The sequence below is a fragment of the Opisthocomus hoazin genome, chromosome 9 (assembly GCF_030867145.1).
Source record: "Opisthocomus hoazin isolate bOpiHoa1 chromosome 9, bOpiHoa1.hap1, whole genome shotgun sequence".
In the NCBI taxonomy this organism is placed as follows: Eukaryota; Metazoa; Chordata; class Aves; order Opisthocomiformes; family Opisthocomidae; genus Opisthocomus; species Opisthocomus hoazin.
Window position 1 is genome coordinate 43176224 of NC_134422.1, and position 23911 is coordinate 43200134.

The following is a 23911-nucleotide window of genomic DNA, read 5'->3' on the forward strand; positions in this document are numbered from 1 at the left end:
CTCCCTGCAGAACACGCAATTCATTTCCAAGGTCTGATCTTTCCTGATGGGCACGGGCTGCCTAATCACAAACCATCGCTGGAGCTGGCACTGGCTGCTGAGCATGGGCTGCGCCTGGAGATTGAGCTGACCGCTCCCTGACAGACAGGCTCTCTCCACCTCTTTTCTAAGCCAGCTCCTGGTTCTTGGCCTGCTCAAACCACCCACTGGAATGAGGATGTTTTGCATGCACGCAAAATGAGCAGGATCCCAATCTCTTTCTTTCTTCTGAAGAATATTTCATTAATTAAGATGCTGAAATACAACCGAGGCATTTATAGTTATGTAAATTATTATGTCAGTGTTTTTATCTGAAAATAGTATCTCGTGTTCTTGGGGTTTGTGAAAGACTGTGCAAGTGCTGCTTGGCACTGTTACTCTACAAACATAGGTTCTGTGATCAGAGACTCATGAGATTGAACGCACACAGGATGGACCAGAAGCCTCTGAAAACAGCTCATGGCAGATGTCTAAACAAAGAGTGTTGAAACTGGGTAACCATACAGCGATAACTTCCTTGATATTCCTTCCCAATTTCCTACAGTCTTTTCCTTAGGAACTTCCTGAAAGGATTGCCTGTGTCTATGTTTATTAGATTTTGGTATATTATATACAAATTATATATCATGTAGAAAATGGTTATGAACAAATAGCTATTCTCCTTGCCAAAGATGTGACAAGAATAGGCGTAAGCATTACATTACATTAGTATTGTAGAAACAAAAGTCGAAGGGTCATCTGGTCCACAGCAGGCCAAACAGAGATCAAAACTGATCTGTTTTCTTCGTTCTGCTGTCTGTATGTGTTAACTACCTTAAGGAATGGAAGCATGCTGATAATTTTCATATTCTCTCCTAGGACGTAACAGTGGTGAGTGCATTGATCCTGGCTGCGCACACTGTTCAGCCACGCTGAAGGCAGAGCAAGACCAAGGTAAGCATCGTTTACAGACACAGCAAACCCTTTCAGTCGTAGTTCTGTCACTAATCTTTGTATTCCATATATATAAATATCCCCTCTTTGTGGATTGCTGAAAATAGGAACATAGCACAGCTGTACTAGGTCACGCCAAAGTCTTCTGTCTGTGATGCCAAGGGAAGGGCGTAGGAATAGGTAGAGTGTATATGTATGTACAACTAGTATTTCCCAGTGTATGTGCGACTAGTATTTCCTACCCTGCAATCGTTTGCAGTCCCGGGGCATTCTGAGATGAGCATAGTTTTGGCAAATGTTTTCCGCTTCTGGAGTTCTCTGGTTCTGAGATGCAGGCACCAGAGGAATGCCTTCATCCAGTCTGCCTTTCTGACTGTTACTGAGCACTAAGTTGACTTTTTCGTACAACTGTCATAACACCAGGATTTCTGAGTCCTAATGTTCAGCTTGGAACTCATGATCTCATGCATGACTGCTGCCTATCATTGACTTAATTTATTTGTATTTGATTTAACCTGCTGTTTTATTTAACCAGTTACTTAAACTTGTAAGGTTCTTTTGCAATTCAGGCTGTGTTTTTGCAAATTATGAATCTCCAAACAGGTAGGAAGTATTGTATGGACACTGAAAATGAAAAAAAAGCCACAGTACAAATGCCATACAATGAAAAAAAAGTGTTTGTATTTTGGGAATTAAATGGAGATCAGGTAAGAGCACAAAAAAATCAATAGATTTTGACTATTCTAGATCAGAGAAGACACTTTATGTAGTATTACAAGAGGAGCAGATGTTTGGATGAGGCACTATGTTTGGATCGGCTTCTTTTTGAGCAGGAGCACAAATAGTTAAGTAAGAATCTGGTAAGAAGGATCACGCTGTAGGAAGAATTTCTGGAAATCTGTTGAATGTCCTGTCCCATTTGACCCACTCCACAGACATTGAGCTTTCGATGGTTTTGTCTCTAAACCTGTAGAGGTTCTTCTATTACTGATTTTCATAAGAGTTGTAGAGGAAATAAGCTTTGATATTTTATACCCAACCTTTTGTTATCTAAGCAATTGTAGAAAACAAGTAAATGAGAAACAATGGGGTCTTTTTAAAATATATTATTGACATTTAGCAGATAGTCCGCTGTAAACAACTCCTTGGAAATACAGCTATTTAAGGCAACTCCCTATCACAAAGCTTGGACAAACACAGTTCTAGGAATATTGCTTGCTCTTCACTGTGTAACTGGCGTTTCTCGGGGCAAGGATTTTGAATCGGTGACCAAGCAGAAATGTTACTGTGACACCAGCCTCCTCAGCTACTTAAACAGAGCTACAGATGCTCAAGTGAAATGTGAGTTGCCTTTCTCCTTTGAACACGTATTATATATAGTATGTAAGCGGGTTGAAGGTCTCTTCTGTTGTTTGGCCCCGTTTCAGTGATTGCTGGGCCAGTGCAGCCTCCTGGCAAAGTCTTGCGCAGCTCAATCCCAAAGAATCATGTATTGAGGCTCTAATAACCAAAGGCTAGGCTAGGCTTGAGCTCCAAGGGTAAGACAGCAGCCATGGAAAAGCAGCTATTTCATCATTTGTCTTCCTCGTGGCTGACATGGAAAAAGGAAAAGGGTGCGGGGTGTTGACTGCAGTAACAATAGTCACATGAAAGGAAAGCTGGACAATGTCAGCTGTCACTGTAAAGGAGCTAGAGAAAACCGAAGTGCATTTTAAAATGTCAAAACATGCGTACTTACGTGGTTGGCTGGATTTCCTGCTGAATGCTTTGTAGAGTTGTTGGACCACAAGATTTCCTGGTTCATCATAATACCTGGTGTAATTTATTAGGTTGCCACCCTATGTCATTAGTGCTAGAGGCAGGATTGAACCTGGAAGCGGAGTTCCTTTAAATCCATATTAGAAATCAATAGCCAGTAGATTTTCAAGGCTAGAATAAGATGTGGTTGTAAAGCAAACAAAGGAGTAGCAGCGTCAATGATGGCTTTACTAAAACATTAGGCTTCACCTAAGGCCAAAATCATGTGTAAGTGGAATAAAATTGCCAGTAATGATCTTGGCCATTAATGTTTAATTATGCATTTCATTATGTAAAGTTCTTATTGTAAAGGAGTTCATTAATAACAATTAGAGTGCCTCTCTTCTAATTTATATGCACCTATTCTTAATTACCATGGTATTGAATTCAATACTGAAAAACGCTGAAGTACTTTACATTCTACATAATGTGCTGTATACAACTAGGAGTACACCTCCAATGAGCTCTGCTGACATTGGATTTAGTTCTTGCTGTTCAGCACCATACAGTTATTAGTTGAAGATCAAGTTAATGCCTGCTAAAATATGTTCCTCTGTTCTAAAATGAGGTCAGATCATATCTTCCTGTAAAATCCAAGTCTCATAGTGAAGGCAGAAGTTATCTGAATGAGTATTACATTGATCTTTGTAAGCCATTATAAAATATTTTTTTTCTGTTGTTTTTAACTTCTCCGTTCTAGAGTTTCGCTATTATGCACCACTACTGTATATAGTATACGTAATGTAACTCTTAAGTCAGCTTTCATGGCATTCGCTACCATATGATGTCCTGACAGAAATAGTTGCTAGGGATAGTAACTATGTGCCAACAGCAAGAAAGCTGGTCTCAGACGTTTCATGTGAGACTACAGACTGAAAGCCCCTTACCAATTCACTGCTCATTCATACTGGTCTGACTCTAAAAATAATTCTTATTCTTTGTAGTTTTTCATACATAGGCAGACGCTCTGTACAGTAAGTCCAGTTTCTGTAACATTTAACTTTAAATGGCTAATGGTGCTTTCTCATGTAATTAATGATTGTATTTTTGTATGCATTGGTGATTTTTTAACAAGCAACCCTTCAACAAGTAAGCCAGCCTGAAAATACTAACCCTTTTAACTTCAGCAAAGCATCAGTGAGTTATAGAGCTGTACCCTAAAATTACTCAGACCCAGCAACAAACACAGGAGTAAAATGAGAACCCTCTTAGGTTCTCTTTCTCCTCTAGCATTTTGGTTCTGAAACCGTGTAGCCCACACACTTCAAACATGTTGCTACTTAAAGCCATGGAAGTTAAGTGGTTTGTAGCCAGTGGAACCCCAAGCGTGCGGGGCACCTGTAGGAAGCCAGGCGTGGCTTTCTAGATTGTATCTGACTCCTTGGCTGTCAGGCAGACGTTGGGCGTGCTCTAGGCAAGATGTGGCGTAAGGGGTCCTTCCAGGTACCAGACCTGTTCGGATTTTAGTCGTAGGTGTACTGGAGTCAGACCAACTACGGCACCTTTCTCCTCTCTTCCCTGAGTGTCCTTCCACTTACTCAAGCTACAGCAGCGTTAGAGCAATGGCTCTGTGTGGTAAATGATCTTTAAACCACTCGCATCTCCAGTCTGATCCATGCGGTCACGCGTGTTCTAAGGGAAAGGATTTTGACATATGCTAGCAGGAAATATTAGCAATAGTCCATGCAGCCTTTTTAGCACTAAAAAGAAAACTGACCCATGATATGCCAATACACAGAAGTGACAGAATCAACCTGTTTAGTAGGAACCCAAATGAAAGTTCATTCCCAGCTATGACTTCAAGGTATGATGTGCCCATAATAACCTATAGTATCTTTTTCACATGAGAACGAAGTTCTCGGATAGATGGTCTTACACAAATCGTAGTTTTTCAGTGCATCCTGTGCTAGATCTACTAAACATTTGCTAGTATCTCAAGATGATGCCACACATCTTGCCTGTGAGATTCTCAAGAAGGCGTAAGAGGGCAAAACTCTCTTTGTAATATGAGTAACAGGAGGAACCTTCAAAGACAAACTGACTGATGTAGAAAATACACAAAAAGGGTAGGAATAAAGCAATACTCTTGATTGTGGGGAAGCTAGGATTTGGACCTGAATACTGCAGACTCAAGTAAGCACTAACAAGCCAAATAAGCTCTGGCAAACAAGAGCTAGGGCTTGCTTCTAGTGTAAATCAAAGGCTATTCTTTAGGGGCTTTTTTCTGAAATGTGATTTATAGATGCTGCATCTGCAAGCCATATCTTAATTGCATTGCTCTGATGGTCTGGCTTTAATGTACATTTTTAAACATGAAGGTGACAATCCAATAGTATTAATTTTAAATGCTTATTTAAATTATTTTTACATCCATTTATTTTCTTTAATACCCATTCAAATGCACGGTCCTGAAAGATCACCTTGTTCAGAAGGACAATATCATCACTGCAAAAATGTCCGCAATGTAATTATATTGCCAATGTATTTTAAATTATGCAGATAATTACAGTTTATCTTCACAGAAAGATACTCTAGACAAAAATAATTGTCAGATGTAATCACAGAATCTGCTTAATTCTCCTGCTCAAATGTGGCAAATGTTGGTCTAGGGCTTGGTTTAGTGCTTGTGGAAAACAAAGGAAGAGAAGCAAGTAACACCCTTGCACTGGACGAGCATTCTGGCTTTTATCCTCCAGTTCACTAGAGACTGCTTGTTTCTATTTCTGGGTCTTTCCTGCATAAACTGCTAGTTACGTTGAACTGTGAAGCAGTTTTGTGACACGCACAAATTATGTAGCAGTCTGCCTTTCTCTTTGTACAGAATCCCAGCTTTGTGATGCAGTACAAGGCTTTTGTCTGGCTTGGGATCAATCACCAAGACTCTGCTGCTGTGAGGCGACTGGAACTGTTCATTAATCTTCCAGTCCAATGGTTTTCTTTCATGAAGTAAAATTGATTTCCATATCTGAGCTTGTGAAGAGCTGGAATGTGCACCTTTCTTGATTCATAGCTCAGGAGAGGCAGTAATGGAGAAGCTATGAAAGCAGCAGCTTTTAGGATGCCAGAAATGGCAGGTTTAGGTGCGAAAGTCTGATATTTACTCATGGGTGGAGTGTACATTGCACAGTAACCAGATAGCACTTTGAAAATAGGAGAGTAGTTTTACTTCTGTGATGACAGAAAGTCGCTTCACTCATAAATGGATATTTAAATTTTGGGAAATGAGATCTTTGGGGAGCATTAACTTTTTTGTGGATGTGGTTTATTTGTTCTCTGCTGAGGAGCTTCACTACAGTTTATGTAGTACAACAAATCTCTGGAGTTGCCAGAGGGATAGATTTATTCTACTGTATTTGAATCAGCTGGGAAAATGAGAAGAAACATTCAGTTGAACTACTGACAGCTGCTTTTTCAAGGATCAGCAGACCTAGGAATAGCTGGAATTTCTATCAGTCTTACCTATTTTCTGGCCAGATGATAGCAAGAAGCATTGGAAATCTGAATAATATTCTGTAGTGGTTTTTACAAGCTCCATGGTTACTGACCTGTCAAATACTTCTCCAAACCTTTTGAGATTCTTCTGTTAGTAATATTAATACAGGTGATAGCTGTCCCTAATATCCCTCTGGGCCACTACAGAGAGGAGTCAAATCTTGGTTCTCTTGTTTGATTTAACTGAGGTTCTGTGGCAGTCTCTTACCTAGACACTAACATTTGAGGGGCTATATCATCTCCCATTCCTTTCCAATGTAGTCTGGGAATAGCTGTACAATCCTTGCATAGCCACCAACAGAAATTCTTAAATCAAAGCATGAAAAAGGCTTTAATTTAGTCTAGACTTTAACCTTTTATCCACCATCTCTCTCATCTGCCTTGCAGCAAAAATGCAAATTATTTATGCCTAGAGTATGGTGTTCCAGACCTAGATCCCAGTTCTACGTGGCTGCTCTTTGACTAAGTCCATATTTTGTCTGTTTTCTTTCCGCCGAGAAGATACTCAAAGCACTGCATTAATGTTCTGTTGACAGAGCAGAAACAGAGATAAATCAGCTAGGTATACCACAATATTCCCTGGTCTGCAAGATAATTGCCTTGATAGCCATTTTTCTTACTGTTTGCTCCTACTTTCAGAACTGCCAGCATTAATAATGAGGCTGTGCATCTAGATATTACTATAGCAAACATAAACTTTGCTAAAGTAAATTTTAACAGTCACTGCCTGTGCAAAAATAATCTCCTCTATGGGTTCTATCCACATGGTTAGCTAGAAGAAGCAATAAGGAGTGTACTTGCATCCATATTGCATCAATAAACAGAGCAGGGAATTTGTACCACTAATGACAAAATGTCACACCCACAGAAGGGGAAAAAAATGTAACACAGACCTTTGATTGTGTTAGATTCTATTCCTCACTCACATTACATAGTTCTTTATCCCATTTAAATTCTTGTGACTACAGAAAGGTAAACGTTTTACAGAGGTGTTACCCGCCAGATGGTTGTGTCACTGTTTGAGGTTGTTTCCAAGCAGCTGGAATCGATATCTGAAATGCAAGTCAGACACTGGAAAACTAAAAACTTTGAGCGTGTGTTTTACCATAGTGCTGGGATCTCTGACCCGTGTGCATTTTCAATTTGGGGTCTTCTGACATCGTGGCTCTGCTGTAATTTCTTGTAGCATCAGTGGGACTTAGCTAAGCACGTAAGGAAGGAGCTTGAAATAAAAACCCTTTGTGTTCAACACAGCCAAAGTATGAAGGTCGCCTTAGTAAAAAGGAAATCAATATATGCCAAGGACAAAGGGCCAGCACAAAATATAACGTACTACTATCCCAAGGCACAGTGCTGTACACAGCTTACTGTCAACAAATACTCAGAAATAACAAGAGAGATGGAGTGAAATCCCTCTTGTCATAGTTGTTTAGAAAGCAAAGAAACTGGAAACAAACCCATTCCACCAGAGAGAAGTCTTAATCTGGTCCTGTGCAATGGCTGAGAACTGAGTTGTCTTACACCAGGGCACGGGAGGGGAACCATAAATAAAGTTGGTTTTTACATTCCATAATTACTTATTTCTTTGAAATAAATGTTTTGTGTTACTTACCTCGATCTTTTTATTACCATGAGATCTACTATATGTATATTTTTTATATTATAAGCTAGTGGTGTGCTAGATGTAGTTTGAAGGAGCTGTTAAAATGCCACAACATGCAGAAGACCCGAACAAGACATGGTTATCATCAGTAGTGCCGCCTTCTGGATTATGTCTCATCTTCATTTACCCCATTCTTAACTGACTTTCAAATTGTGGTAGAACTGATTGCAAGTGAGGGTCATGGCAGGATAGACAGGGTAAGTAGCATGTGAGACATAAACCCATTCAACTTTGCAGACACAGAAAGGCTTAAGAGACTGTGCCATTCAGAAGACCTTACCCAAATTCCTCTCGGAGGAGAACTGCGTGGCTAATGTACCACCCAAAATCTGCGTGAGATTTCAGAGCGCTAACTGCTTAACCTCAGACAATCATGCTTTGGTCATCACTTCTGCAGGGATGAGCGAGTCGGGTGCTTTTGGAAGTACTTTTGAACAAAAGAACAGATCAGTTGAGAAAATATAACTTTTTCCCCTTTGCTTTGTCAGCTTAATGGAATCAAGACAGAATGAGGTATTCAGTGTCATTACTATGGGGCTAGAGGGGAAAGCCTTTATTCTACAAATGCCAGCATTAAAAGTGAAGGAAAATCCAGCTACCAGTGCAAGGTAAATTCCTGCATAAGAGAAGAAAATCAATGAGCTGTGGTAGTTGTCTGAAAACCTTATTAGTTCAATGAATCACATTTATATAGACACTAATAATTATAATATAAATAATGCAGAATAATGTAAAGTAGCCCATCTTATAACACTCAGTATGTCAATGTTATTACCATAGTGTTACAGTTACTGAGGTTTAATAGAGAAATATAAGACACCAAGAAAGTAATTGAGATAAAAGAGCACAGTAAATTGATATAGTCCTGCAGAGAGTGATGAGCCACAGTTATTAATTTCAACAATTATGAACTTATAGAGCAAGTTCTGCTTCTCTTCTCCCAGTGAAAGATTGTGTTAAAGCAAATAGTCCACACTCCTAATATAATTCCCCTACTTCATAAATCTGGGAGGTTTGTTAAGCGTTCCACCTGGATTTTCTGCAGTGCTGTGCTGCTTGTCTTTGAGTGTCTCTTCTGCAGCATTAATTGCAGATGGGGAAGTTCCTTGAAGTGCCGTAGAATGTCTCTGCGCTTCAAAGTGTCTGTCCTGAGTGTAGCAGACCTGCCATCAGCCTGCCTCAAAGCTAGGGACATTCATGCATCTCAAATGAAATAAGCTAATTCTTTTTTTGTGTCTCCCTTACACTAAAAACATCTCCGCTTTGCTATCTCTGGAGTTAGCTCGTGTGCTTCTGCCCTTTTGAGTAGCTGCTTTGGAAGGAGGTAAAGAAAATTGGCTGGCTGTCAAGACAGCATTAAGAAAGAAGGGGGGGGATGGAGAAAAAACATAAAATAATCCAGAAAGAAACAGTAGTGTTCATGTTTCTACATTTTGATGTGAAAAAGCAGGGGAGAGGTTTTGCATAACCAAAGTAATTGCCATTGTGAGGAACAAGTCAAATCCAGAGAAATACTAGAAGTCTAGTAAGTAAATCAACCTGCTGGCACCTTGGCATGATTTGCATTGACATTTCCTGGAGAATTTCCATGGGAGAGGGACAGGGAGAGGCTCTGCTTATGGCTTAAGAAGCAAAGGATACTGCCTGGCTTGGTTGGCTTTGGAGGTCCACTGAATGAGATTTTGTGATTATTCAGAAAGTGAAGTGCTTACGTGGTAGCATATCCAGCAGAAACCTTGTTGAGCTCCTCCTTGGTGAGCTCACATGTCCTGTGAGCTCCTGGGCTTGTTCAGGTGTCTATGACTTTTGTGAAAGCCCTGTCAAAACTGTCTGGCGTTACTGCACTACTGGTTTGAGTAGTTATCTGGCCTTAGAATAGTCTGAAAAATGAGGGCGACCTAATTTTCCACACACCCGCAAAATCCAGCAATTAATTCCGTTCCCAAGACAGTCTTCCCTCCTGCTGGTTGTAGATGTGTTCCTTCTGCAGCCTTTTCATTGCACCTCCTTCCTGAATCCCAGAGGCTGCCGGGGATCCTCTGCCTGACTGCTCCACCGAGCAGGACAGTGAGGGAGGAGAGCATGCGGGTTACTGTATCAGCCAGGAGCCGAGGACAAAAAAAAAAGATGCAGGCATCCTGAGATGATTCAGTGCTTTTAATGAATGAAATTGTACTGTGAATGAAATGCTTTCAAAGAGAGAAGGAAACCATTTTTTAAATGTTTGCAAGTTCAATTTAGTAATTAATGCTTTGCATATATATTAATAGGGGAACCACGAAGGCTGGATGAGACTGAAAATACCTGTTCTGAAGTGGAATTTTTGCAGGCAATCAGAATGACAATTAAAAAGGAGAATGTGCAAATAAGGAGGGATGGTAACAGCTCGAAAATTCATTAAACTAGAGCCTCAGTCTTTTGAGTTGCAGAACCCCTTCAATATAGTATTTAATAATTTTTGCAGCATTCCTTGGATTTACAGTGGGAAATCCTTAGAGTCTGGGAAAGATCAGAGGTTTGTGCCTCTTTAACAGTGTCACCTGTGCGTGAATGTAAGGAGAATAAAAATATGTAAAGCTGGGAGAGGGATTTACTTCTGGGACATATGTATGCATTTTCCTGCCACTGCAGGAACATACAGATATCAGTCTGGGTCATGTTGTCTCTGGAAGAAATTCAAGAATTCATCCGTAGGCCTTGTTTTTCCAGCTGTTTTTCTTCAGAGGTATCTAAGCGAGCTCTGTCAGCATAAATCTTGCCATGAAAGAGAGCATCTGCACCCTGCCTCGTAATATGCACCCCCTTTTTCGGGCTGCTTCATGGGAGATGGTGTGTCATGTCTGATGAGGGGAAAGGAGCACTGTCAATTGCCTGTCATGTGGCTCCTCTAAAAAATTGTGTCTGGGATGAGATATTTCACAAACACCAAAATAACTTTTTGCTGTCGTGAGGAGTGTCTTTGTTTCTCTGTGTCAGCTTAACTAGAATGCGAATTAGAATGTCAGCTTAACTAGCACTAGTTGCTACTGATAAAGCCAGATCTGCCATATGAAAAGCTGTGAAGTACTATTCCAAGTGTATCTCTTTTGATACAGACCAATTCCTAGGATTTGGTAAAATAAAAAGTTGAAATACAGTTTATATTAAAAGAGAGTCAAAGTAAAAAGAGGTATTACAGTTTCTTAAATGAGCTATTTCAGGCTTGAGAGCATTTTCAGAATTACATTTCAGCCTTCAGACACAGAAAATCCAAATCTTAACTTTTCACGTTGGTTCACATCGAAAAGGGATATATAAACCTTGAAATGTTTCATATGACGGGAATCCTTTTCTCCCACTAGGTATACTTTAATCTGTTTCTCCTCCCCCCTTCCCTAAACAAACACAAAACAAAACAACAAAAGGAATCCATAATGTTGGTCATTGAGGTATCCATATAAAAACTAGAAAGGAACCTCAGGCTTTTAGAATACAATCACGTATGCGTTCCCTTTAAAGTCTGATCCGGTATCCGCTGACATCAAAGAGCAGACTTTTTTGGGGTGAGAGGAGTTGCTGCTGAGATTGGATGATACTAGTTGCTGAAATGGAGGTGCTTTGGTACCAGACTCCCTGCCCATATTGGGAATCTTAGGTGAAGACACCACTGTTAGTTTGTGCTTACGTCAAGCTTGACAAATTACAGCAGTATTGTTCAGTTACTGTGGTGTATTTTGTCTTTAATGTTCAGATCTCTTCAAAATTCTCTCTCTATTGCTAAGAGCTATATGTAAAAATACTGTCAATTCATAATCAGGCTGCAAAATTTATACATAAAGTATTTCTCTTGAGGACGCTTACAGTAAGTTGAAAAAAGCAACAAAAATCTGTTCACCCATAAAACTAACACAGCAAAGTTTACGATTCAAAGGAAAATGTTATAAATACAGAAAGTTAGGACATTTGCATAACTCAGACCAGAAATTTCGTGCCATCTACTGCCCATTTTATCAGTGTTATGTTAAATGATCCTTTCCTGTATTTGCTTCATTGAGGCCTAATAAGATTTGTCTTTCTGAATTGAAATCGTGTTAGCATGACAAATACTAGAAGAGAAATCTACTGAGTGATTTATGAGGAACTTGGTACAGCAGTTTTTAACAGTACCTAATCCTGGAACTTTAGCCATGACCTTCATTAACCGGAGAAATATTGCCAATTATTTAAAAAGATTAACTTCAAGTGCCAAATTTTACTTAAAAGCACCAAAAAAATCCAAAAACAAAACAAGAAAAGCAGGTTTGAGAAAAGGAAAAAGGAAATCTGCTTACAGGGCAGAAAAAACCCCAAATTTCCAGACCAGAGTTGGGTAATTATTGAAGGCCGAACTCTGGATGGCAAAACCCACGGATGTGACGTGACAGGCAGTTCCCCAGAGGTCACGTCACCAACGGTGCCACCGTGCCGTGTCTGTTGGGTGGCTTTCCTCCGAGCAATGAAGTCAGGTGGCGTCAAGTCGATTGGAAGCATCTGTCCTGCCAAGTAGCTCCTGCACAGCACAGGCTCAGAGCTCATAGATGGTACAGCCTTCTTCTTCTGTACCAGGGCTGTGGAAGAAGGGTGGTTGAGGTAGCACCCATTCAGGAACCTTTTTGAGAGGCACATCAATAAACTGAGGAATCTGTGGGCAGCTAGAGTGGTTCTTTTACATGGTGGGATAGGTATATTGATACAATATGACATTAAGCACAGCTGTGGTCCACAAAGTCTTCGTAGTCAAGAAGGACGTTTCTCCTCCTGGACAAGATATTACTTGGGTAGTAAGTGTGGTGAGAACAGCGGTTATAATGGTTATAAGGTCTCCCTTCTACTGCAGGACAGAACCTCTCCTGATCCAGCTCTGTGCTGACAGCCTGGGCTTCCTTGAGGGCTTTGAACAGAAAGTCTGTACGTGGCTGTAGGCCCAGAGCAGGCCCTCCCCGTCTCCTTCTGGAGGAGGCACCAAATAGCTGAGACCATGGCTGCTTATGCCTTGGCTGTGAGAGATTTGCACATGATCGTACTTGCTGCGTTTGGTTGTTTTCCTTCTATGAAAAGAAAGATGTTTCAAGACTGTTGAGAGTAGAGTACAAATGAATCCATACCCCATATGTTGCTATTTATATACTCTTAGGGCACCCAGCGGACCTGGTTATGGAGCAGGTCCTTGTGTTCAGTTACTGTTCTGCTCATAAACACTTAGGCGCGAACAGCTAGATATTGCCGTGTCTGTGCTTAAATTGCTCATTGCAGTTTCACATCAGCTTCTATTCCATATCAATTTTCTATGCAACATATTATAGTATCTGCTCATGTACTTTGCACGGACTGTGTAGCGAGAAGCTTAATCTATAACATCTGCAGCAAAATAAGGCGATCACATAAAAATTATTTCTTGCGGAGGTTTCGTCTATAAACTACACTGAAGTATGTTTCTACTGCATCAGCACAATCCTACCTTTGCATTTACCTCTTATCATCAAAATGGAGAACAAAGGAAATAAAATACCAGGGGGGGAGTCACATTCCCCAGCACATAATCAGCGTGCTCAGACAGAAGCTGACAAAGCTCTGAAAATTATGTCCCTAATTTGTAAACCTGTTCAATAAACTGCATTAAATATCGCTGCTGAGTATCTGTTTATGTGCCTAAATTCCCAGTAAGCCATATGGAAAATTACTTGCTAATGTGGAATTGCCAGAGCTTTTTGATAGCGAAAACTCCATACACACATGCTAAACTGTTCCAGAGTAATTCATGTAGTCAGCGGTTTGCAATTTTCAGAGCCTAATGGATACAGTCAACACTTCAGGGATGTCTCAGCTTCAGCAGCAGCGTTGTGCTCCATCACGTTACCCTGCAATAGAAGCAATGGCACACAGTACAGTCTCATATAAGATGGTATAAATTATCCCTGTAGTTGAGATTTAACCTTGAAAGTTGGTATCCATACCCCAGCAATTTCTCTTCAGTTGTGCCCTTTAGGCTTTTTCCAAAGGAGAGGAGAGTTGCTTGGTATCAGAGATGTTTCAGCTCTAAAGGTACTTACATGCAGCCTCAGCTGCACATAAAACACAGTAAGGATGCAGCTTGCCATCAACACACAAATAGCTTTTGTCAGCAAACATGCTAATTACAAAAATACATGTTCCAAGACTCTCCATGTTAGTTCCTTAATGGACTAAGCACATTAGCTGTTTTCTCATTACATCATTTTGGAGTTGAGAACGAATGCAAGTCCCAACACAGGTTTCAGGCACTAGAGAGTGCAGATTATAAAGATTCACCTAATAGCTGAAAAATTTCACAAACAAAAGAGTCATTTTTAGGCAGGAAAATGCTCTGAATGGAATATCTGTTAAACACTTAATGCATGCCCTTTGGAAGTCAGTGGAGCGCTTGGATCCCCTCTTACCTTGTAAGATTTTATTGATAAAATTCTAGTTAGTTTGCTTGCTTTGTAGCCTCCTATTTGATCTTTTTAGTTCAGAATGTTCTTCAGCATACTCAGTGGAACATAAGCAGAAGAGTTATATATTTGTACTTCTAGATGCCTGTGAGGATTTTTTCAAAAAAAAATCTCCACCAAACTGGAGCAGGATTCAATTAATAAAAAATACTCTTAACTCCGGCTGACCTATGATATGATAAGTCAGAATATCAGAGCTACCGGTGTAAATGCAAACATGGCAAAACTTGAATGTCTGGCAACAAGTAATTCATTGCTTGTAGAATTTGAACCAAAATAAGTTAATTTTGTGGGGGCAATTTCAAAAGATTTTTCCAAACAGACTGTAAGAAAAAACCTACCCTGGCTTCTGCTGCTGAAGTAGCAAAAGGCATAAAAGCAACATTCACCAAACAGAAAGCGAACTCGAGGGAAGGAGGCTCATTTTCAAACCTCAAAACTTGGCTCTGTGTACCAAAGTAAACCGAGGACGCAGTGCTCTGAGCCGCTGGTGAATTCTCTTCTTTGGACTTTGAGGTTTGGGGACTGAGTAATGATAAAGATCCATGGATGGTGGGGCAGCCTTTGCTTCAGAGGGTTGTGCAGGAGGCGCAACACAGCCCTGTGGTGCTGAGTTCAATCCCGGCTTGCACTGGAGTCACCGCTCCTGTCCCTAGTGCCCAGGCAGAGCCCCGCTGACAAGCTGAGGTTGCTAGGTATGCAGGCACCGACACGCCAGCGGATCGCAGGCATAACCACTGCGTCTGCAGTGGAGGGAGGAGAGAGCTGCGAGAAAAAAACGGGGGGCCAGAAACTGCCTAGAGCCCAAACATTGGCAATGACTTCACTTTTCTGTTGAGGACAGAAAGGAAGGTAGGAAGTCCTATTGTGTGCGGGGAAGGAGAAAAGTCCTGGAGGCTCATTGCTGAAGTCTATGAATTGAAAAGTACTAATTTAACACATGGCTAGTAAGTGGAACGATGGCATCTCTTCAAATGAATTCATAAATTAAAAGGTATTTCACATTCTTGAGGGAACATTTCTGTTGGTTGTAAAGAAATTAACAAAACTGAAAACCTCTGAGTAATATGTTGTAATTGGATTCGCAGGTTATCACTGAATGCTTGCATTAAATGAGCAAAATAACATCTACAAAGGTTTTGAGCTTAAAATGAAAACTGTAGCAAGTCATTCTCAAAGACAGTTTAGTTCTTGGCAACTCTTCTACGAACGCGTTGACTGATCTCTGCCCACATAAAATAAGAGCCTATACTTAGTGCCTTCAATAAATTGAAGGTTTGGATATTCTAAGAGGGTGCAGAGAATACATGGAAAATGCAGATTTTTAAAATAGATTTTTAAAAAATGCCAGGTATTTCCAGCTGTGTGCTGACTGTGCTCAATGCAGCAAAAGCCAGATGAAATGCGCTGCCTACGGAATGGAAGTTGGACTAGGTGAGCCCTTCTGACCTTAACACGGAGATAGAATGTAACTGAGTTTTGTGGGACTCCGTAACAGGCACCTGGGCAAAGCAAGCTTTGCAAGAATATTCCTTTGCATTGTAGTTGTGTATTTAAGAAGACTTCGTACTTTTACTGTAGATTAGTATCTGTATCAAATTACTTTCTTTACCAGGTTGTTTCCTATCTGCTTCTTGCTCCTTTTTGCTTCACATTTCTCTTCCTTCATATCCTTTTCTCCAAATGCTTGTCCTTTTCCACTTTACTGTCCCCAGCTACTTACTTACATTCAGTTTCTGCTTGCACATCACAATTCATTTCTCTTCCTGTTTCTTTCCATCAGAAAATAGATACTGAGAATGTGGTATTTTGCTGCTTTGCCTCCATTACTAAAAGTATTTTACAGCTGGGAGATTGACGCAGGTAATAAATAATTTGTTGGTTTGCCAGTGCACCTTTAAAGTATATGTCACTGCTAAAAAAAGAAGAGAGATCTTCTGCATCACTGGACAAAGCCCTAACTTCACATTTTTCTTCTTTTTTACAAAACTGAAAGTGCCTTTATTATCGTTACAAATACAGCGTACTCTTTCAGAGACGTATGTACCATTTCATCAGCGTTCAAGGTTGCCAGGCAGCGCATTGGCACCACTGCCATTCCATGGAAGCTATGCTGCAAAACGGCACCACTTCTAAATCCACTGCCACATTTTTCGTACCTCAGTTAAGTTTCATGTCTGTGGTTCTGTCCTTTGCGTTAACTTGTCGCGCTGTGCCCCCAGTCATACATCGAACTGCCTTCCAGTGCACCCTCTGCAGAGGATGCAGCAGACCCAGAGGTGTCTCACAGAACTCACCGGTCGCGCTGTGCGTTATTATGAAGTAACGAAGAAACTGATTGGCATTAGTTTCAAAGCTTTGAACTGGGCCCTTTGAGAAAGGATGAAATGGGATCGTAGGATATTATGAGCTAGCAGATTCAAAGAAAAATTCTTTACCTTTGGGTTGTATTATGAAAGAACCCAAAAAGACTTTGTTTTTTTTTTAAAAATCAAACAGCCATTCCCTATTTGGGAAGGCAAGAAGAGCAAGGCAACCATTTTATAAAGCTGAACTTTTACACTTCTGGACAGCTTCCTCATCTATTTTGTAGTGAATTAAATAATTCTTTATACATGTGACATTCTCACTACAGGATTGAATTAATGATTATTCATTGTACAGCAATTCAAAGTAGAAACACTCATGGAAAATATGAAGGCTCTAATCAAAACTATTTGTAAATAATTCATACTGAAGTAACTTCTCTGTATCAAGGGTTACCAGTGGGAAAAAGGAAACATCTCTAAATTATATGTAACAATACAAGTAACTCGTTAATCAAATAATAATAAATTTGCTTTTTCTGTGACTTTTATCGCTGAGAATTAAAGTGCATGGAGATGAAGCAGAATCTTGTTTCATTGCAGTCATAGACTTTACGGTGCATGAGAAACTGTCTTGTCTTTAAACTTTCACGGCATCTAACTTTTCACTTGAGCCTGCACAGGATCAGCACTTTTGTTTTGTGTGCCTCTATGAAATTACGAAGAGAAAGCCATTTTATTTAGTAAATGAGCATTTATTCATCTTAAAGCAAATGGTTGAGGGTACACCTTGCTCATTAGCACAATTACTGACCTAGCCAGAATTAAATGAACTCTGCATTTAAACTCATGCATTGTAAACAGCAATGAATAAGGGCACCTGAACAGCAATTTAGATGCATCCATTCTGGTGGAATGAGTATTATAAAATAGAGACTTAGTTCATATTAGAAATAATTTCCTGCCCAGCTCAGCATCTTTATATTATCTCCTATGCTTATTTCCTTTTCTTATCGTTACCGCTGTTGCTTTGCCAGATCTTTTTATTAATGATAACATCAGTTTCTTCCAGCCAAGAATCTTATTTTCCATAATTGCGTCTCATATTAGAACTTTTCAGAAATTAGTGGCAACTTGGCACTGGTTGTTGAGGTGATGCTGAGGACTTTGTAGACATCCAGAACTGAAAATACGCTTCCAGAAAGAGATAGTGGGAAGTAACCCCACTACCAATTGTAGGTTTCCTCATTCAGCTGGTGATGCTGACCAACACTAAGCCAGCGAGTCCATTCAGGGCACCTCTGAATTCAGTGGAGATAGAAAGGTTCTGTTCACTATTGTCCTATGTGCGTAATTTAGACATTCTTTCTCTCTGGTGAGGCACTTGTGTGCTGCTCATTAGGGTTGGTTCTCAAGATTTTATTTTTTTTTATACCTATACGATGACTCTTTAGAAATTTAGGTTTCTTGTAAAAAGTACAGGACAGCGTTGTTAGAATTATATGCTCAGAAAAGACATCAGTTTAAGGCCAAATAAAGTAAGAAACAGTGATTTTGCTTTTTATAACTGTTGTACTCAATACAGCCTTTTTTTGTACTCTGAACTGTCAGAATTCTGTGATGAATGCGACTGGCTTTTTTAGAAGTTTAGCTTAACCTGTCATTTACTTTATGTCAGATGGAGAAATGATCTCTTCATAGTTGGGATGGGACGGATGAGAGTTATACAACTGCCTCGAGTAGTTACGGATTCAGAAAGCTGATAATGAAAAGACATTGTAGATGTGGAAAATAATCCTACCATCTTCTCAGAGCAGCCCTGAAGGTGGACTGGAACACTGTATTCATTGTACCTATTTAGCCATGTTGTCTTCTGACCCTCCCCAGATCTTCTCCACCTAGAAATATCCATGAAGGCTGTAGCAGGTATCTGTACTGCTTTTGGCTGAGATGGAGTTAATTTTCTTCAGAGTCGCTACTACAGGGCTATGTTTTGGGTTTCTGCTGAAAACAGAGTTGATAACATGGGGATGTTTTAGCTGTCGCCGAGCAGCGCTTGCACAGACTCGAGGCCTTTCCTGCCCCTCACCCTGTCCCACCAGCGAGGAGGCTGGGGGCGGATGCACTGCGGACGGCCTGACCGTGGGAAGCAGGGAAGGAATTCCTTGCTTTGCTTTGCACAGCTTTTGCTTTACCTGTTAAACTGTCTTCATCTCATCCCATGAGTTTCCTCACTTTTACCCTTCCACTTCTCTCCCCCTTCCCACTGCAGGGGAGTGAGCGAGCGGCTGTGTGGCCCTTAGTTGCCAGCTGGGGTTAAACCATGACAGTTTCTTATCTGTTCTCAGAATGAGGTGCAAACACACAAGTTGAAGCAACTGGACTAATATGACCAAATATCATTTAATTTTGCGTGGTAATGCCTTGAATTCAGTTCTGTCTTCAGTTATATCTGTATAAAGTTTCTCTTACAAGAATGTGATTGAATGCAGAATTTTATGGATTATTTTTTTATATCAGGTTAGGAGGAAGTGGCGCAAATGTGAAGTGCAAAGTCAGTATCTCCCAACAATTCTTTTCCCACAGTGTTTCCTTACAAACTTATGCAATCTATATTTATGCCTTATTGGGTGTAAACTGGAGGCTGGGAACACTGGAGGCTTCTGGCATAAAAGATGGTGAAGAAGGTTCAGCAACTATTTAGAAGCCCTCAGAAACAACACCTACTGAATCAAAATATTACTATGGTATATTCCTGACAAGTATGGAACAGCAACTGGGATATGCACCAGCTCATCCTCAGACCCAAATCTCCCTTGAACCCGCATTGTGAGTGTATACTCACAGTCAAATGCATCCCATAGGCAAGCTTGGGTACCTGCTGCTAAAAATCCACCTATTGCACCATAGTTTGATGGGCGTGCTGTGTATCATATATTCTGTTTATTCTTTCTTATAACAACCACTGGCCAGTATCAGTAAGAGAAAACATCCCTTCCTGGAGAAGGGCTTGGCATCATGTGCTGCAGGGCAGATGAGGGTGCTGGGCAGCTTCAGCTCAGGCTGCTGTTACGGCACCATGAATGTCCTGGAAAGCAGCTGCTGTGCATCTAGTACCAAGGGCATGCAGAGTCGTGTTTGGTCTCTGCAATCAATAAAAATGTACTCTGGGTAGTTCTGAAAATAGCCAAGTATGTGTGGGAATAACGAGACATTAAAACCACCCTTCTTAAATTCATCTGAAAATTTACTTACATTAGCATAAGATCAATCAGATCAAAATCTAACCCAGAGATTCTCTCTGGGAAGACTTTCCCTGTGATTGAACTTCATGTTTAGGTCTGCTGATCTGTGCCACAGAAATTGCATAACTGTGTTTTGGGAGTTTATCAGGTGATCCAAATTTCCTCACAGCTCAGATGTTCATTCTATAAAGTTATTCACATACTTCAGACGTCTTGATGAGGAGCCCAAATGCAGAGGTTGGTGTTCTTGGGCTGTCTGTAAACGCTGGCAGAGCATGGGGGCTATTATAGGTCATGGTTCACAATAACATCCAAATTAGGTTCAAACGGAGCAGAATGAATATTCCCTCTTTCTTTGTGTCTCCTAAAATTGTAATTGAGGTGGCACAGTCCAATGCTTTGGGAGGACAAAGGCAGCCTTATGTTAGCCCTCACCGTTCAGGAATGCTCTAGGTACGACCCCAAACACAGTAGCATAGGCCTAGAGCCGTTTATACCAGCCTTACGCTGCTCTTGCACAGGTGGAATCCTGCCCTGACCCCAGAAATCCTTCTGGAGGTGATGACAGCAAGAATCCTGGAGCAGCCTGGCAGCCTCAGGGCAGGAACCTCCAGGAGCACAGTCCCGCTGCAGCAAGCCTGGGATGGAGCTTCCCCAGGCTAGGAATGACCCTCGCCCCTTCAACAGGCGAAAGGGAAGCTGCGGCCAGCTCAGCCACGAAACAGCCCTGCTGTTCATAGTCAGGGTCAGGAAAAGGCTCCGCTGGCAGCATTTTGTAACCTTTGACGTGATGAATGTCTGCGGTCTCAGTCCTGCTCACTGCTGCATGTGGTGGGCTCCTTGCTAGACTGCACTGGGCGTTGGGTGCTTGGGATGGTTAGGGCTACAAGGATGGTGAGGGGACTGGAGCATCTCCACTACGAGGAGAGGTTGAGGGAACTGGGCTTGTTCAGCCTGAAGAAGAGAAGGCTGCGAGGGGACCTTATAAATGCCTACAAATATCTGAAGGGTGGGTGTCAGGAGGATGGGGCCAAGCTCTTTTCAGTGGTGCCCAGTGACAGGACAAGGGGTAATGGGCACAAACTGAGGCACAGGAAGTTCCATCTGAACATGAGGAGGAACTACTTCTCTCTGAGGGTGACGGAGCACTGGAACAGGCTGCCCAGGGAGGTTGTGGAGTCTCCTTCTCTGGAGATATTCAAGACCCGCCTGGACAAGGTCCTGTGCAGCCTGCTGTAGGTGACCCTGCTTCGGCGGGGGGGTTGGACTAGATGACCCACAGAGGTCCCTTCCAACCCCTACTATTCTGTGATTCTGTGATTCTGTGGGAGGACGGGGCGCTTGCCCCGAAGAACCCTTGGGAGTACGTCAGTGCTTTGTAAGCCTGTCTCAGTTTATCCAGCATCAAGAAAGGGTCTAATATGTTTTGTGGTACTGCGTGTGATGGCTTGGGCCTGCTTTTCCTCCGACTCCATCAAAATGAAGACTGTTATTTCCGTGTAAATGGAAACGTGTAGTGGCTGTACACCGTTAACGATCACCCAGGCCACAGCTGTGTATTTATTTCTGTACATGATTTCACACTGTCTCTCTGAACTCTTTACTTCTAAAGTCATTCAGTCTTCTCTTGAAAATGTGAAGAGGCCAGTTGACTTGTTCTCAGAGATAATCAAATTCTGCAAGAAGTGTCTGTGCTGGTTTTTATACATTCCTCTTGCCTCCAAGGACAGGAGTACTTTTTAAATCTGAATGTTAAAGCAAGGTGAAGGCAGGAAGGTGAATCAACTAGGTGCTCGCATTAGGATGAGATAACTCGGTGCTTCCGTACTGCAGGATAGCTATGTCACGATCCTTTGCTTGCAAAGGGAAGCAGCAGTTCTGATCAAATGCTGCTTTATCTGCACTCTTTGTAAGCACAGCTCGGTGAAGATGACGGCACGATATTGCTGAGTTTTGAAGGCGTGTGCTTAAAAGACATGTATCTTTAAGGCTAGTACCTGACGTGGCTTCTCTCCTAATTAAGAACACCTGTAGGGGCCTGACCAGGCCCTGTGGTTCGGCAGCAAAACTGCCGAAGGGCTCTGAAAAAGCAGAAACTTTGCCTTGTCTTTTAACCTGAATTATAACAGGGTTCAAGCCTGTGCCAAGCGGAGTAAAGCTATATAATTTATGAGCTAGGAGGGCAGCTCTGGGCCCCTCCGAGGTGATTTTTATCAGTGCAGTAGCATAAACAGTTGTTCTTCACTCGAGCACGGGAAGGCCGGCCGTATGCAGAGGGCCCAGCCCGGGACTGGTGGCTGGGTAGCCCACGGATATCCAGGTAAGCGGTGCTGAGCAGCGGCCGAGGAAGGGGTTATGCCCAGCACCTCTGCAGCGTGCTGGAGGCTGGGCACGGGCTCTGTGCTGCCTGGCTGGGTGGGGGGCAGCTTGAAGACATTCTGGGTTTTGCTGTTAAGGTCTTAAGCCTGTTAGAGAGGATCTTTGCTGTATTTGATTTGTCTGCCTTTGTTTTGGAAGGCTGGGTCGTGCCAAACCTCACCAGCGGTGTGATGGGACTAGCCACAGTAATACAGACTGCACTCAGCCGTAATGATGGGTTTGGGCCCTTGCTTTGGCTGTGCTTTGGAGGAGGCTTACTCCAGTGCACAAGCAGGTGCTGTTTAAGCACTGGTCCTTGAGTCAAGTGGAAAGCGTTTAGGTATAAGCAGAACATATAAAGAATTTTTTTATTTGTTTGCTACATATTAATAATATAGTCATATATAAACCATACAAGATGGTTAGTCATAAACTCAGAATGATTGTATACAACAGAACTCCACATATTAAATTTTTTTCTGTGAGGGTTTGAGGGGCTTTGGGAGACTTAAATAATAACCTATTGCTGCAGCTGCACGTTCTTTTCAGCAAATACTGGGCAAGAGGTGAGAATAGCCTAAAAATATCAGCTAACTGGAAAGAGAACTAAGGCAATGTCCAGTTGACCCCCCCTCCAGAAACAACAGACAGGCTCCAGGAGCATCTGGCTTCTGCTTCTGTCTCAGAAGGCTGGTTTTTCATGGTGTGGAGGTTTTGGGGGAATTGGGGGGGTTTGGGTTTTATTTAAACTGTCATTTTTACTCCAGTTTCTATAGGAAAGGGGAGGAGAGGGGATGCCTTGAAATTCTTAGTGCTTCTTGTTGTTGCATGTATTTCTAGTAGTTTTTGCTCGTTCCTTTGCATCTCCTGCAAATGAAGTACAATGAAAACTTTGAAGTCTTGTGTCGTTCAACAGTACAGCTTGAGGCACATACGGTTAAAAGGCATGTACTCTCATCTGAACAACAGGGTAATCTTGAGAAATCTTTCTTGAATACTAGCTGTTGCTGGGATATTGATTTTCCTTGGGCATCCTGTTCTGAAAATTTACTTCTGGCCTAGCTTCTTCACGTAGTCACATAAAATGTGTGGCATACCACTGTGAGGTACGAGTTCGACCTTTGTTCCCCAGTGCTTGCTTTAGGAGGAGAAGGGAAAAGCTATTCTGAAGGAATAGATCCTGGGCTTTACTCAGTGCTTTCCTTGTTCGAGGTTTTTCTATTTCTTGTGTTCTCTGATGGAGCACAACGGAGGCAGTTCTCAGGCAGTGTAAGCACAGTGTTGTGATGTGTTGATGGGCTGTTCAGCTGTGTAGCAGCGCTTGCAGGCTGCATCTCTTGAAAAGACACTACCTTGATGTATCATTATTCCTCCCTCTGTTCTGTGTCTCGGTCCATTTCCCCATCGCTTCCGTCCTCTCCCTCTTGACACGAGAAAGTCAAGAACTTACTTTGCTGTCTTTGCAGATGGATAAGAACAGTAGCACTGACAGGTAGGTCTAGACCTGTAAGTGAGATTATGTGCTTTACTTGAGTCCCTATTCTAGATGTGGGCGTTCTGAAATGTATGTTGAACTCAAGACTTCCTAAA

At 41.6% G+C, this 23911-nt stretch overlaps 1 protein-coding gene across 2 annotated transcripts in view; it reads left to right on the plus strand.

The window, feature by feature from the left end:
* Positions 1-23911, plus strand: part of SLC39A10 (solute carrier family 39 member 10) — a 122135-nt gene that overhangs the window by 6878 nt on the left and 91346 nt on the right. For both annotated transcript variants that reach the window (XM_075429742.1, XM_075429741.1), the window contains exon 2: positions 898-972. The gene's annotated coding sequence lies outside the window, so the exon portion shown is untranslated. The remainder of the gene's footprint in view (positions 1-897; positions 973-23911) is intronic.